General features: G+C 38.0%; 1 protein-coding gene across 6 annotated transcripts in view; it reads right to left on the bottom strand.

Moving 5' to 3' along the window:
• The window catches only part of PACRG (parkin coregulated), a 494,910-nt gene that overhangs the window by 24,981 nt on the left and 452,102 nt on the right, over positions 1-17,827 (bottom strand). The window lies entirely within an intron of this gene.

Genomic DNA, 17,827 nt, shown 5'->3' with positions numbered 1-17,827 from the left:
GTTCCCCACCCCTTTAGATGGGATCCCCACTGAATTCCAGGCCAAAGGCACATCAGTCCTAAGCCCTTCATGGGATTGTCCATAGGAAGTTTAAAGAACATCTTCCTCTCTGTGATGACAATCTCCCTCAGCTGCTACATTTCCCATTAACTATGAACTCAACTATTAACTCAAAGGTGAAGCTCATGAGAGCAGGAGACAGGGCTCTTTTAGAAACAGGACAAACATTTTGGAACTCACTACCAGAAGACATTACAATGACCACAAATCAAGTAACAAAGCAGAAAACTCCCTTCTTGAACTGAGAGTTTCCCACAGACACAACTAAAATGAGTAAAGAAGAGGAAAGAAGGAGATATAAAAGGAAAAAAATAAGTGATGGCATGAGACTACTGGCCTATTGTGATCTTGGTTATTTATTCTTTAGAAAGCATTCAAATAATATCTGTCTATATACTGACAGGTTTCAGAGTAACAGCCGTGTTAGTCTGTATTCGCAAAAAGAAAAGGAGTACTTGTGGCACCTTAGAGACTAACCAATTTATTTGAGCATAAGCTTTAATGAGCTACAGCTCACTTCATCGGATGCATACTGTGGAAAGTGTAGAAGATCTTTTTATATACACACAAAGCATGAAAAAATACCTCCTCCCACCCCACTCTCCTGCTGGTAATAGCTTATCTAAAGTGATCACTCTCCTTACAATGTGTATGATAATCAAGTTGGGTCATTTCCAGCACGAATCCAGGTTTTCTCACCCCACCCACCCCCAACACACACATACACAAACCCACTGTCCTGCTGGGTTTGTGTGTGTGTGTGTTGGGGGGGGGGTGATCACTTTAAATAAGGAGAGTGATCACTTTAAATAAGCTATTACCAGCAGGAGAGTGGGGTGGGAGGAGGTATTTTTTCATGCTGTGTGTGTATATAAAAAGATCTTCTACACTTTCCATAGTATGCATCTGATGAAGTGAGCTGTAGCTCACGAAAGCTTATGCTCAAATAAATTGGTCAGTCTCTAAGGTGCCACAAGTACTCCTTTTCGTTTATCTATATACTGTAAATAGTTTTGTTGGGATACATTGGCTTAATAGACAATTACACAGTTTCTCTTTTTTCAGATTTACATTTAAATAACTGACATTAAGTAATAAATGTTTTGCGGTTGTTACCATCATCACAATTGATTGCAATGGCTTCCAAAAAAGGGAAATGCTGCAAGTTAGGAAAATGTGCTGTTTAAAATGCATTTCTATAGTACTTGGTATTTGTAATAAGATATGGGTTACAACTGTGTAATTGACTGACAGTGAATTATAAAGCTTGAAATTAAGTGAAGGCCGTTTATTTAACTGTTGCATTTTAGTATGTTTTTGTTGGGCAAATCAACAGTAACATGGAGGGTGTGGAATCATAACCTCAGAAGTAGGGTCTAATCAGTATGCTGATCTGTGCCTCGGTTTTGTTCTCTTGAGTTATGTGCATTTCCCGCTTTTGAGCCTAACAAAATCTCTGAAAAAATGTGAGAACAAACTTTCAGAACGTTCTTCACAAAATGAAAGGCCAGATCAACAGCTGGTGTAAAGCAGCTTTGTTGGAGCTACACCAATTTATACCAGCTGAAGACCTTGCCCAGAATTTTCAAAACATTCTACCTCTAATTATTAATTACCAGAATAAAAGCAATAGTCCTTATCAAACCTAATTACATTTGTTATTTTTTGAAGTCATAATGTGCATTCTATGTTCCTAATGGCATTTGGCAAAACTTAAAAAACTGTGCAGAAACTTGAGGTCTTAGAGTATGGAGATCAAGGACTGACCTACAGAAGTGGATCCAAAGTCCAGCATTCACACAGGGCTTGTTAGCTTAGCAGCAGAGTAAGTTTTTTTTGTGGAAACCTTACAATAGCTAATGTGCAGTATTCAGTTTGGCTTCAGAGAGAGAAGAAGAGTATTAGTGTGCAGAAGAAAAAGTGAACTTTTTGGATCGGCAGACTGTGACTCGAATCATGGATGCAGGAAAAAAAGCCCACAGTTTCATGCTATGTGCCTCCCTGCAGCAATATATATAGTAAATACAATTTATTTTCATTGGTCTGATTCTACATACTTCACATTAATATGCATTTACAAATGCAAGGAGTCACATTTTAAACCAATGGGACTCTTCATGTGAGTGATAAGAAGGGTCATGGTAAGCATGTGCCCCTTAAAGGTGGCTAATGACAATGTAAGGCAGTGGTCTGGCTGAGCTCTTCCCTGCCATCTGTTGATGAACTGGGGGAAAAGACCTCAGGAGCAGACTGTATTTGCTTAGACACATCTACTTTGCCTCGGAGATCAGCTGGCAGCCCTACCTGGCCAAAGTGATCAACTTTGCCTGGTTTGTGTTAAAATTCACTTAAGTTTTGGATGAAGGAGTAATGAAATGTTGTTATCTTTATTGCATGACAAAAGGGAAGCAAAATTGTTGCTGTATTGTCCCAAATTAATGCGGTGTTCCCTCTCCTCTTAATAAAAGTTTTCTTTCGTTATACACAGACTCAATGTTTGCAAGTACGGAAGGAAGGTGCCTTTTAGAGGCACCCATGTGTGCTGGTGTGTTTTTCCCAGATTTTGGGGCAGGTGCTTGAGTTTTGTATTAAGAGGAACCTGGTCCTCATTGCTGCCAACACCACTTGACAGAAGGGTTACAATACAAAGAAGAACTGCTTTTGTGAAGGGACCTGTAATAAATGACTAAGGAAGAGGTTCCTCCTAACTTTAAGATGTAGGTGTCAAATTCAGTTCATGTATACGTGCATGGGATTCCTGTTATAGTTAGCAGGGTGTGCAAACACCAGCACAAATAAAATTGAGGCACAGTGATCTATGACAAGGCAGTTAATACTTTTGAATGAGATTTGTGTAATCTATTTAATTCCATATACCTACTAAATTGACTTCAATGGAATTTGCACATTTGGATCCAAGTGCAGAATTTGGCTATTTGAATGTAAATCCTCACTTATACTCCAGCTATACATTTTAATGGTTTCTTATCTCTTATGTTTCTTAATTGTACCAGCACACTAGTTAGTTGCACTATATTTTATGGGGAAAAAACATAGTCAGACTATATTGTTTTGTCTTGAGGATAAATTAAAGATTTTATTAGCAAGCAAGCAAGAAAAAAAATCCAAAATTCTTCTCTTCACAAAGATGTTATCAGCTGCAGACATGCCTTTCAAATACTTCGACAGAAATTTGATGTAGTTTTTGTTAGTATGGTACCCATCATTGCTTTATGCTGAACAATTAAACTGGTTAAATACATTGGTTCTCTGTGTATAAGGAAATGAAAAGTACACTCTCAGCAAGTTTGTTAGATTTAATTGAATTTAGAATGCACGCTAGAAATGAGGTCTCGTTCCTTTTTCTAAATTAGTAGATCATACGGTTAGCTTAAGCAGAGCTCAACTTTCATACAGTACTTGGATTATGTAGCATCACTTTTGAATGTCTTATTTTACTTTGTATTTATAATTATAGAGTTTCTTACCAGCATTTATTTTGATTGATGCTGTTTTCTGAATGTCTCTCTTGACAGATTACATGTTTTTGGAGCCTACCATTGTATGTGATCTAAAACAAGGATCTGAAAGAATAAATGTATGTCTTTTGTGTCTCCTAATCCCTCACCCAATGCGAATATTAGTAATGGGCCCCAAACGAAAACCCCAGTTTCAAAATGTCCTGAAGTCCAGCATGATTGAATCCAGATCTGACAACATGCACAGGCTGGCATACCCTCATATTTATAAATAGATCCTACACAATTATCCCTCTTCCTGATCATTTGGCGGCACATTTTGGTCAATGTGCATTATTAACTCCTACAGCTCTCATTAATATGACTGCCAGGGTTTCTTCCTGCACTCAGTGGCTCTAGTTAGTTGACACTAGCATAAAGACAAGCAAAACCTCAGAAAAATTTCAAGCAAGAGGCCAAGTGGATAGCACAGCATCCCCTATAAAACAGTCAGTCTAGGAAAAGAATAATATTTAAGCATTTCTCTCTTTCAGCCAAAGCCCTGGAGGTTAGTAAAATATACAAATTGAGTCAGTAACAAGAATGCTCAACTAACCCTGAAGATTTTCAAAAGACACAAGATGAAAATCATCCACATTTATTTGGCAACCACACAGCACCCATATGATGAAATCAGTGGTTTGTATGAAAAGTTAAATCATCTTCTGGATGAAGGATGGACATGGTTCAACAAGATTATAGGAGACTTCTAGACTGAAATTGATAGAAAGAAAGAAAGAAAGAAAGAAAGAAAGAAAGAAAGAAAGAAAGAAAGAAAGAAAAGCGCACATTAAGTTGATGTACTAACTAGCTATTCACATTCTAAATGAAATACATTTGCTGGTATCATTCCTGTTCCCATTTATTCACTTTACAGAATTATCCCACAATTTGCCACAATCCATCATGATTGGCAGCTTGTGCTCAGATGGAGCCTGGAACTGCAAAGCTACTATATAAAAGAAAGGTTGTATGGCACCTGCCTATAGTCTGTTTCTTTCAAGCCACATTGCATAGTCTTTCATTTGACCAACCACTGAATTCATTCATAAAGCAAGAAAAATGTAAATAATAATGAAAAGACAAATGAAAGACACCCTAAAAACTGGAATGGGACAAAGCACTTCAAATAGAAAATTTCTTTTGGAGTTTGTTGAAGGTAGAGGAATGATTAACATATTTTTAAGAAGAAATACTGGTAATTCAAAAAACAAAGAAGTCCACTGATTGAGACTTTGCAGGACTTATCAGAGAATCAGAGAACCTCTTCTTTGCTTCCTGCACTGCCTTTCCAGAAGGATCCAAACAGTCTTTTTGACACAGTAAAGAAGCTTCAGCTTAGGATTTCTGCCACCTGCTCTCTAACTTTCCTCCTGTTTTATTTGTTGCAGGACACCTATAAACCCAGGTGATATGGGAACGGAGCCAGAGAAGGAGGCTTGTAGAAAGCACCAAACTGATGGCTAAAGATAAAAAGATGATTACAGAATCCTACCAAAAGCTCAATGGGGTGGTCTGTCAAATAAACCATATCTTCACTCAGGACCTTCTGGAAGTACTCTCATTCCATTAACCTCCGTTGACAGTCTGTCAAAACAGAACCCGGTTCCTAACAGGGAGTTGTATTGCATGAGGTAATGATCGGTCCATGATTTAGGCAAAATTTCTTACTGTGTGACCTCCAATCTCAGCCCAAAAACTAGATCAAAAGTGTGACCAATCGTGTGAACAGAGCCAGTAACCCCTGGGACAGTCCCGTAGTCATTATGGTAGCCATAAAATCCTTACAAATGCACTTTAAATAGTATTCCAGGTAAAACATAAGCAATTAGCTACTTAGTTCAGACCATAGCCATTAAATTCATTAAATTTATGAATCAAATTACTGTCCGCAAGTCAAATGGGAGGTAATCAAAATGTCATTAGACAGCAAGGCCTTGATTCAGGAAAGCACTTAAGCATGTGTTTAAGTTTATCCCTGTTCAGGAAACTACTTAAGTATGCGCTTAACTTTAACTATGTGCTTACGTCCCATTGAAGTTAACAGGATTTAAGCATGTGTTTACATTTTTTTTCTGAATTAAGGTGCTTTCCTGAATCAGATTCTAAATGTCCATGATTCAGATTATAGAATTAGTTAAATTAAATTAGAAAATCTAATGTTAAATACTGAAACATTTTAACATCCCTGTTCATTCAGGGTCACATCTTGTTACTGATTTTTGCATGTTAGTTTTCTGTTACATTTCAGATATATATGATATGAATTTCAGTGAATTGAAACAAAGATGATACACCTAATTTGTACTTATCTCATGCTAGTGCTAGCAATTCCTCTGCAAGGCAAAAACGTGTGGCAAATTAGTTAACACATCACACACATCAGATGTGTCACATTCTTTGCATGCCACAAAATATTGCATTCCCTGCTCCTTTTGTTTGTAATCTAGCTTCTTGGTCACAGTAAACCTGACTTGATGGATGGCTCAGCATTGAAGGTACATGATCTTTGGTTTGTATATTTATCTTTTGGAAAGCACTGTTTGGGATAATCGATTGTATAACAATCTTTGGATGAACTGTGTGACCCTGGTCTTTCAACAAAAACATACATGTACTTTCGGTAGGGTAAGTCCCAATCTGTTTGCATTCACATAAATTGATAGGAGCATTGTCTGTGTTTGCCAGCTGGAACAACGCATCTTAAAAGTAAGAACACACATATAAACTATAACCCCAGATACCAGACACATCATTGGCTTGAACAGGGAGAGTGCAGATCTGAACAATCCTCCCAGAGCCAGATCTAAACAGAAGACAGAGGAGGATTTAAAGTGGGATCAAGTGTGCTTCTTATGCTCAAGAGATTCACAGGCAATTGGCAAATAGACTTGTGCATCTCTCTAACAGAGCTTTAACCTAGCTTATACCTGAAATGGAAAGGGAAATAAAATATTTTAAAGAATTACAGATCCAGTACCAAATTATGAAACAAACATTTTTAAAGCACTTTGTGGCATTAGAAAATGTACTACTTATGGGAAGCTATTCCATTAAATAAACCTGATTTTCCACAAGTTATGGGAGATCTAGAGTAGGGGCTTGTCTATATTTAAAGTGCCACTGTAGTGCTTAGTTAAGACACTACCTACACCGACAGCAAAGCTGCTCCGTTCGGTATAGGCATTCCACCTCCCTGAGAGGTGGTAGCTATGTTAACAGGAGAAGCCCTTCTGTCAATACAGCAACGAATAGGTCGGAATATGAACAAGAGGCTGCTCGGCAGCTCTCCAACATCACTTTCTACAAGCCATTACCCTCTGATCCCACTGAGAGTTACCAAAAGAAACTACAGCATTTGCTCAAGAAACTCCCTGAAAAAGCACAAGATTAAATCCACACAGACACACCCCTGGAACCCCGACCTGGGATATTCTATCTACTACCCAAGTTCCATAAACCTGGAAATCCTGGGCGCCCCATCATCTCAGGCATTGGCACCCTGACAGCAGGATTGTCTGGCTATGTAGACTCCCTCCTCAGGCCCTACGCTACCAGCACTCCCAGCTACCTTTGAGACACCACTGACCTCCTGAGGAAACTACAATCCATCGGTGATCTTCCTGATAACACCATCCTGGCCACTATGGATGTAGAAGCCCTCTACACCAACATTCCACACAAAGATGGACTACAAGCTGTCAAGAACACTATCCCCGATAATGTCACGGCTAACCTGGTGGCTGAACTTTGTGACTTTGTCCTTACCCATAACTATTTTACATTTGGGGACAATGTATACCTTCAAATCAGCGGCACTGCTATGGGTACCCGCATGGCCCCAAAGTATGCCAACATTTTTATGGCTGACTTAGAACAACGCTTCCTCAGCTCTCGTCCCCTAATGCCTCTACTCTACTTGCGCTATATTGATGACATCTTCATCATCTGGACCCCTGGAAAAGAAGCTCTTGAGGAATTCCACCATGATTTCAACAATTTCCATCCCACCATCAACCTCAGCCTGGTCCAGTCCACACAAGAGATCCACTTCCTGGACACTACGGTGCTAATAAACGATGGTCACATAAACACCACCCTATACCGGAAACCTACTGACCGCTATTCCTACCTACCTGCCTCCAGCTTTCACCCTGACCATACCACATGATCCATCGTCTACAGCCAAGCTCTACGATACAACCGCATTTGCTCCAACCCCTCAGACAGAGACAAACACCTGCAAGATCTCTATCAAGAATTCTTACAACTACAATACCCACCTGTGGAAGTGAAGAAACAGATTGATAGAGCCAGAAGAGTTCCCAGAAGTCACCTACTACACAACAGGCCTAACAAAGAAAATAACAAAACGCCACTAGCCGTCACCTTCAGCCCCCAACTAAAACCCCTCCAACACATTATTAAGGATCTACAACCTATCCTGAAGGATGACCCAACACTCTAACAAATCTTGGGAGACAGGCCAGTCCTTGCCTACAGACAGCCCCCCAACCTGAAGCGAATACTCACCAGCAATCACATACCACACAACAGAACCACTAACCCAGGAACCTATCCTTGCAACAAAGCCCGTTGCCAACTGTGCCCACATATCTATTCAGGGGACACCATCACAGGGCCTAATAACATCAGCCACACTATCAGAGGCTTGTTCACCTGCACATCCACCAATGTGATATATGCCATCATGTGCCAGCAATGCCCCTCTGCCATGTACATTGGTCAAACTGGACAGTCTCTACGTAAAAGAATAAATGGACACAAATCAGATGTCAAGAATTATAACATTCATAAACCAGTCGGAGAACACTTCAATCTCTCTGGTCACATGATTACAGACATGGAAGTTGCGATATTACAACAGAAAAACTTCAAATCCAGACTCCAGTGAGAGTCTGCTGAATTGGAATTCATTTGCAAATTGGATACAATTAACTTAGGCTTGAATAGAGACTGGGAGTGGCTAAGTCCTTATGCAAGGTAACCTATTTCCCCTTGTTTTCCTAACCCCCCCACCCTTCCTCAGACGTTCTTGTTAAACCCTGGATTTGTGCTGGAAATTGCCCACCTTGATTATCATACACATTGTAAGGAGAGTGATCACTTTAGATAAGCTATTACCAACAGGAGAGTGGGTTTGTGTATGTGTGTGTGGGGTGGGGGGGGCGAGAAAACCTGGATTTGTGCTGGAAATGGCCCACCTTGATTATCATACACATTGTAAGGAGAGTGATCACTTTACATAAGCTATTACCAGCAGGAGAGTGGGGTGGGGGGAGAGAAAACCTTTTGTAGTGATAAACACCCATTTTTTCAGAATTTGTGTGTATAAAAACAAACATCTTCTGTATTTTCCACAGTATGCATCCGATGAAGTGAGCTGTAGCTCACGAAAGCTTATGCTCAGATAAATTGGTTAGTCTCTAAGGTGCCACAAGTACTCCTTTTCTTTTTGCGAATACAGACTAACACGGCTGTTACTCTGAAAACTGAGAGTAAGGTCGGTATAACTGCATTACTCAGGGGTGTGGATTTGCCACACCCCTGAGCAATGTAGTTATACCAACATTAGTGGAGACCAGGGCTTGAACTTGATCCTACAAACATATACCCACATGGTTGGTTCCAATGAGTTAAGATGGAATACCACACAGGAGTGTTTGCAAGATTAGCCCCCTTTATTATGCATGAGTCAATTCTCCCAACTTCTAAACCTGAAGAACATATAGTGAAATCACAGAATATTACTAAAATTCAAGCCAACAGGAATTAAAAATTTTGTAATGAATGAATGCAATTTTGTAATGAAAATATACAAAGGTTATAAATACAGAAATTGTATTTATACAGAAATACAGATGGTGATGCATACGTCAAATAATTTCTAAAAACACTTGTAAACTTCTAATCTATTTCTGAAAAGAAAAAAAGAGAAAATAAACTAGTCTATCATTTAAAGTTAGAGCCAAACTTTGCCCTCAAATATGTCCATACAACTCTCATTAAAGCAAACAAGAATTGTGCACATATGTCTGAAGGAAGAAATGACCCCTTTCAAAATCTCAGTTTTTGGGTGCACAACCACAGGCCCCTTAAGGGGACCAATTTTCAGAGGATGGATGTTTAGTACTTCCTGAAAATCAGCCCCTATCGCGATTTCTGTATTAATTTTCCTTTGCTTCTTTTTAAACTGCATTTCCTTCTCATATATGCTAAAATCCTATACCAATATATATTTTTAAAAATCTTAGCATACAAGTTATTACTGAACCTTTTGTAGAAAACATATTTTAGAAAGTTTTATTCCTATTAGAATTAGTCACAGGGGGCTTGATTCCCATGGAAGTCAGTGTGACTACTCAGCTCGTTAAGTACTAGCATGGGTTTAAGCATTTTGTTGGATCATAGCCAAAATGCTCATCACTTTGTAGGATTGTGCCCTATCAATTAAAAAGTAATTGAAACAGAGTTAACTAGTTCTCAAGGTAGGGACTGACTATGAGACTGAATTACAGATCACATGTATTAGAGAATGAAATTAATTTTGGATTAAAAATGGCTCAAGCCAAATCCCTGGATCTGAACACCCCATTCTGAGGAAAAGAGCATTTCAAAATTCAGATCTGGATCTGAATTTCACAGCTGGACCTCTCTATAATGAATCAATACAAAACATAGGACTGGAACAATGCTGAACTTTGGGGTGTTTGAAATTTGGATCTAGATCTAAAATTTGTGCCTTGAATCTATCTCTGATTTTAATAGGAGTTTGTTTATATACTACTTAGGATCTGACCAGGCTTTATCACATTTAATTTTTTTTTAAAAACCCAAATATAGTCAAAGCATGATCAGGAAATATAACACAGTAACATCATAATGGTGACCCATCGTGTACCAGGAAAGGAACAGGAATTAAGTTTCTGATCCAAATACTTGTGTTTTAGGGTGATTGGGAAAAGGGTTAGAAAAGTTGAGTCTACAGGGGGGAAAAGATAAACACTTTGTTAGAATTTAGATTATTTAGATCAAACTGAGCCCTTGTATAAATGGATGCAATTCCAATTATTTCAATGCCTGCTTCTATTAGGTGTCAATTGCTCCTTTGTCTTCAAATGAAAACTTTCTCTAAGCTTTTCCCTTGTTACAAACAAATCTAGGCTTTCCTAAAATATATCGAAGTGCTAATACCTGCAAAATTGTCTAAACTTTTATTAAACCTCTGATTAATTGGAAACAGATCTGTAGCAATCCTTGAATATCCCTCTAAAACTGCTGGAGGTGCAAAAATTTTAGAATTTCTAGAAATGCATTTCTCCAGGTTTATTATTTTAGTATTCATAAACTCAATGAAAGCTGATCTGTTCAAGTCAGATTTCGCTGTATGTTAACTGTTCTATTACCATAATCTCCTTTTCCAGGTACTTTTCAGATCTTACAATTTCCTGTTGGATGGACTTTTGTTCTTTTGGAGTGGTGGCATTTTTCATAAACTATGAAATCTTTTCAGACAGAGGTGTTTTTATCTTCTTTTTCCCCCATTTGGCGGCACTCTTGCTGCTTTCTTCACTTCTGTCATGGTTTTTGGTTTCCTGGGTGTTTTCACAAGTTTTTAAAGTCATCTCTAATTATCTTCACTAATGACTTTTCTGTCAGCACTTCTAGATTATTTTATGACTAATAAAATATTATTTCCAAAACAGTGTCCTGGAAATTTTATGGCAACTCCCTGATTTCTACATTAAAATTTAAAAATGTTTACTCATACATTCATAAATCCAATAATCTCTGTTTTGGGACAACCAACTTAGAAATGTCTAACCACTTAGCCCAAAGGAATTCTTTTTTAAGAGTTCTGATTTTTTTGAGACTCTAGTCCATTTTTTCTCAAAGAGCTTTCATTCACTACAAAAGTGCTCTCTTATTTCTTCCTACTATTTTCTTCCCTTGAGACTTTCATTGTGATCATCTCTGTTTACAATGGTGTCAATGTTGACAAATGACACACCAGTAGTGGCAAATACTGTCACAGTTTGTACCTATGCCATAAAGAGTAGGACCTTAGCATGTGAGATGACAGCTTGGGGATTACAATATACGAAAAACAACCTTTTAAAACTTTGAATAGAAACTACAATACACTCTAATTTACTGTAGAATGATTGAGTTTGTCTCTATTCTTCATTTTTATCAAACACTATTATTCATTATTTTGGAAACTTTCATGCAGTTACAGCATATCTCTTTTCAATTTGAAAACAAACATATCCTAATTTTTCTAACAGTTTTAATGCTAGTAACTTGTGGCTTGTTTAATTCAGAAGCAACAACTTCATATCAATAATAATATCTATATGTAAAAGAGCACATCTTATTTTATATCTCTATCTCCGGTTTTAATTAATTGCCTATAGAAAACAACTTGATAATTTACCTGTAAATACTATATTTGTTTAGGGATTCTAAGATACATACAGTAACACAATGACTAGCTTACTTCCTCAAAATCATGGCCAGAAAGAAAGCAAAATGACATTTTTACATGTTAATGAAAAATACACTTGACAGAACACATAATATGGTACAGCAGAATCTGTTAAATGCAAAGCCCTTAAGCACTGAGAATGTCAATTAATTAATAAAAAGAAAAGGAGTACTTGTGGCACCTTAGAGACTAACCAATTTATTTAAGCTTATGCTCAAATAAATTGGTTAGCCACGAAAGCTTATGCTCAGATAAATTGGTTAGTCTCTAAGGTGCCACAAGTACTCCTTTTCTTTTTGCGAATACAGACTAACACGGCTGTTACTCTGAAACCAATTAATTAATAGCTATTGCACTTGTACAGTCTTCATTACTGGGCAATCAATAAGCTTAATTTTTTGCTTTTTAATATTTGACTATGAAATGGTTTAAAAGTAAATGCATTTTAAGACATGTTTTGTTAAAGTCAATAAGTGGCTATTCTGCTGTCCTGTTCTATCTCTCTTTAATTCACCACAATTGTGTTATGCTTCATTAGCTTCCATTTTATTATACAAGACAGTGAAATTTATCATGAGCACACATTAAATGGTGTGACTGTAGCTTCCTCCAATGGGCAATGTAATGATTAAAAAATGTGTCTATAACCTTATGGCCAGTTGGAAGGATGCCACTAATGTTTCAGAAATAAAGTCTTGGATGATGTGTTATTAGGGGGTTGTCATTTATATTCCCTGTGGTAGAAATTGCATATGTGGAAGGAAAGAAAGTGTCATATGATTAGCATTTGCAAATATAACTTGCCTCATACCAACCAAATGGCTTCACTTCCCTTTTCAGAAGAACAAAAGAAGATCAATGTTGATTTGGCTAGATCACACCTCTTTCATTTGAGAAAGAAGAGGCCTGGATCCTGCACTCCTTATGTTTGCCTGAATAAGAAGTGCTTACTCTAACCTGTTCTTTCGTTTGCATTAAACAGAAACTCTGACAAAGCTGTAAATAAAATACTGTATTAGGTTCTCTTAATCTGTGCAAGTTTACATTTTACACTCAACATTTGCTGCTGAGAAACTATCCAAATTTATATCATGTTTCCAAGTTAGCTAAGCCTGGCTATTAATAATAAATTTGTGTTGCACTGATACCATTAGGATAATAATGATACTCAAAAATATAAGAGCAAAATTCTCTGTTAAGATTCACATGGCAGAGTTCTACAGTAATATCCTTTTCTCCCTCCACAGTCTCCCATTAACGTCGTTTGGGATTCTACACATGAAAAGAGAGCAGAATATTAGAGACAATATCCACTAAGCGGGTCGGAGAGTAGAAGCTTGTATCACGTGTTACAACATAAATACAATTGCAGTAAACGGGTTAATATTAGTTTGGGCATCTAATTTCTCTACACTAACTCTTGAGGCAAATGAATCTCCTTTAAAAATGTAACTCAGAGTTCATATTTGTAAATTAAATGGGTGAATAATAGTCCACAATAAGAAATGATATTTGACCAATGTTTGTCAGCTTTTTGGGACAGGGATCATCTTTTTCTTCTGTTTGTGCAGTACCTAGCATAACTAGGTGTTATGGGAATACAAACAAAGAAAACCAAACACCAATGAATGGAGGAATGTTGATTACAGATGGTTTAAAATGGTATTGGGAAAAAACTTTACTGGCACACTAATCCCTTGGAAGCACATGTTCACTCACAAATCCCTTAGCAAAATGCGTGGGTGAGGATGAATTGCTTAGGGATACTTGAAGTCAAATAAAAACAAAGTCTTTTGGAAATCATTCTATAGTCTTCTTCTTCTTCTTCATATAGGAGATATGCATGTACCCAAGAACAAAAAATGCACCGTATCTTATTCCAAAACATTACAAAGGCTAATTAATATCCGACACCACATTGATTTTTGGAATGGATTCACACCTTAGCTGGAAACTGGCTTTTGTGCAGGTTAATGGAGCCAGCAAAGCAGTGATTACAGTAGCAGCTACTTATTTCATGAACTGTTAAATGGCTTGGATAATAAATGATGTATATTTCTTCCAAACATGTAAAAGAATAGATTTTCTACATTGTGACAGAATAAGTATTATTTTAATACAGTAACAAAGTCTACTAAGGATGCACAAATGCTATGTGGATAAAAGTGAATGAACCAGATTTTATTTTCCACACTAACACCCCTGCAGCCCCAAAAACTTTTCAACATAGGAGGGACTTTTGTTTATTAATTAAAAGAATAGCAATTACCAAAGCATTGTCCTCATTATCATCTACTGCAACCTCTTCTCTGACTTCCTAGACACAAATTGCCTCACTTCAATCCATTCAAAATGGAGCTGCTAAGATCACCTTCCTGACCTGACACAATGGTCAAATGCTCTTTGAATCCCTCCACTGGCTCCCCATTTTCCACTGCATCAAACTCAAACTTTTTGTCCCCACTTTCAAGACCCTTCACAACTTTGCCCCTCACCACTCATCTATTTTTGTCACTTATTGCCTCACCCCTTGCTTTGCCAGTGATGCCTTGAACATCCATTTGTCTGCTTCTCTTACAAACATCTTTACTCTTCCAGTGTCAACTTCTGCAGATCATCAAGGTTCTTTGCTGGAGAGAAAGAAACTGCGTATGACATAATGGAGGGGTTTCAATCTTTTTCACAGTATGGATCACATCTCAGTAGAGAAAATGTCTTGTGTCTTCCCTATCAGCAGTGATTGTGCAGCTTCCCCGTAGCAACTACAGCAATTGCTTCATTTGTTGAAGTAACATTGGGGAAGCACTGTTGTGTTTTTAGCTATCTATAGTATGATAAGCGCTTTGTCCTTTTAAAAAAAGTTAATCATGCTATTTCCCTTCCCATCTGTTCTGTTCTTCTTTTCCTGCTTCTCCCTAGTCATACTCTTCTTTTGCATCTGGTTCTTGTTTGGGGGACAAGAAAAATATGCTGCCTAGTCTTAAAGTCCTCCTCTGGACATGCTGTATGCCTTTGCTTTGTCTTGCTTTCCTGGACATTCCTCTTCTCCAGTCCCATTAGCAACTCTTGACCCTTCTTTTGCTGGAAACCCCATTCACACTTGTGCCTTCAGTCCCTTCCCCTCCTACATAGTTATGCCCTTTATTGAGGCAGCTGGGCTATATCCTCCTCTTTGTTGCCAGCTGTTTCGACATACATTCAGCCTCCTCTTCGCAAGTTGGAGGAGCCAAAATCATGTGACCTGCCCACTCTCCACAAACTGTTAGCCAGTGCTCTGCAGATCTGCAGTTTTTCATGGACCACAATTTCAGAACAGCAGAGGAATCCATACTTTCCCCCACTTCTGCTTCCTGAAGGGTGCCTTCATCTATGGATCTGGCTCAGAAATACACAGATGGGACAAGTTTCTGACAAGTTTCCCCTCTTTGCCTAAACCACATGTGGGGGCTTCCTGGGCATCTATATCCACAGTTAAGGAAGGTGAAGGACTGGGGGCCAGCCAGTCTCCACAGCATGCTTCCAAGTTATTGAAGACAAAGTTTGCAGTAAATAATACAGCTTCTTCCCTGTGCTATGGACCCCTCAACTCCCACTCGTGCAGTGACTGTTGCAAGACCTGTGCTGAGAACAGAGTGCAAGGCCCTATTGGATGGGGGTTGTAACAGTGTAGAAGCCTCCTGAGGATGCCCCCAGAGCTAGAGGGACTGGTGAGTTTAGGAAGCTGAACACCCAAAGTCTTCCATCAGACAGGGCAAACTCCACCCTTGATGGTATAATTTCAGGCAAACTCTGCAAACTGTTATAGGATTAAGCAGATTCTTGATTAAATGTTTTCTAATCCATAATAGGTTGTTGAAATCTGGGAAAGTGATTGTTTTGACTAAAAAACACAATTTAGCCTTCTGGGGGATTATTCTCTCATAGACACATGTGATGGTTGCAGGGGTGGAAAGAAAACTGGAATGGACAGGAAGTTAAATCCTTCCCTAATATAGACAGAGATTAACATCCTTGATGACTGGCTACTAAAAAGAGAAACATGTAATGGGGAAGTTAATTTTATCATTGGTAAAGCTTCAGCTGTTCTTCGCGGCTTTGATGATCCTTGTGGCTAAAATAGCTTGTTAACCAAAGCTAAAATGCCAGTTTTCAATGCTGTTACACTGTGTTCTTTGGCAAAAGGACTTTCATTTTATCTGTTCAAAGTTTATGACCAAGTTTTACATCAAAATAAAGTATTAAGTGTGAGTTGTGGTAGTACAGAAGAACAGATGCATTGCAAATGAAAGAATACTTCATACTTAAACAGTTACCTGAAGCTATGATAGTCTGTGGCTTTCCCTTCCCCCCGGTTCGGCTTACTCTGATTTAAATCCTAGTTCAATTGGCTTAATCAGTTTATTATAAATATAGTATAATAATTACAGTATATTCTATGAAGCTGATGATCATTACAGGATAGGAACTCTTAGCTGAGAGAGGTGCATTCAGAGTGTGACTGTTTACAATTAGTGTCCAAATCAGCAAAGATTCCTAAATAAGAAGTGCAGTAGAGAGCCTACAAGTGAAACAGTCAATAATAATACTTCCATCTAAAAGTCTCAAAGCACTTTACAAAAATAGTTAACTATTATTCCTGTCTTAAATATTAAGAAATTGAGCCAGAGAGCAGTTACAAGATTTGTTCAAAGTCATGCAATAGCTAGCTATTTTAAATACTTATATGCCCCCCTCATTATCATAGTATTTGAGCACCTCACAATTTTAACTTATTTATCCTTACAACACTCCTATGAAGTATGGAAGTGCTATTAGCTTCATTTTACAGATGAGGAACCAAGGCACAGAAAGGCCAATTCACTTGCCCAACAGGATCACACAGTAAATCTGTAGTGCAACAGAGACCAGATCCCAAGTCCTATGCTAGTGCCCTAACGACTGGATCATCCTTCTCCTCCAGATTTTAGCTCAGTCTCCTGTACTAACCATTATTATGAGCATTTGCAGAGGAAAGTGAACTCACAATTAATTCAAGTTCCAGAGCAAGGAATGGATTATCCCAAGTTTAAATAGAATACATGGAAGCTTTAGACAACATCACATCAAAATTTTGAAAACAACAATTGTTTCTTAGGCAGAGAGACAGAAGGCCAGACAGCCATAAATTCAATCATAGGCTTTTCTCAGAGAAGTAGATTTAAAGCACACAAACCATATAGGGAACTCATTTATCTAACCCTTTGTTATTTTCTACCATCAGCTCTTTCCCTGCTGTTGGTTTATATTCCTCCTCCCTTCTGTTAAACTGGTTTAGGATGTCAATTAAATTAATTAGTAATCTCCTACTAGAACTTCTGCTATTCAGTTAGACTAATTACTTGACTGCAGGCAGCCCAAGCCTCAAGTAGTTGTTCCCTGGCAATGGCTGCAGGAGTTCCTCCCTACATAAATCAGGAATTTAACCCAATTCTTACCAGATATCAGACAAGGATTATCAATCTTTTATAAAGTGACACTGAAGCAGATTGTTAAAAGTCCAAAAAGTGCACTGTTTTAAATCTTTTATTTCCCACAGTCCCAACATTACCGAAACACAACCTGCATTCAAGCATAGATTATTGTTTAAATTCATCTACAGTATATGGAAGTTTGCAGTAAATCAGCTCTATCCAAGACCGACAAATGTCAGTGTGGAAATTAAAGTATAATATATAATAATATTTTGCTTAATGAAAACCAC

Source organism: Caretta caretta, chromosome 3 (assembly GCF_965140235.1).
Source record: "Caretta caretta isolate rCarCar2 chromosome 3, rCarCar1.hap1, whole genome shotgun sequence".
NCBI classification, from domain to species: domain Eukaryota; kingdom Metazoa; phylum Chordata; order Testudines; family Cheloniidae; genus Caretta; species Caretta caretta.
The sequence above is the reverse complement of the archived record's forward strand: the minus strand, read 5'-3'. Positions and strand labels throughout refer to the sequence as shown.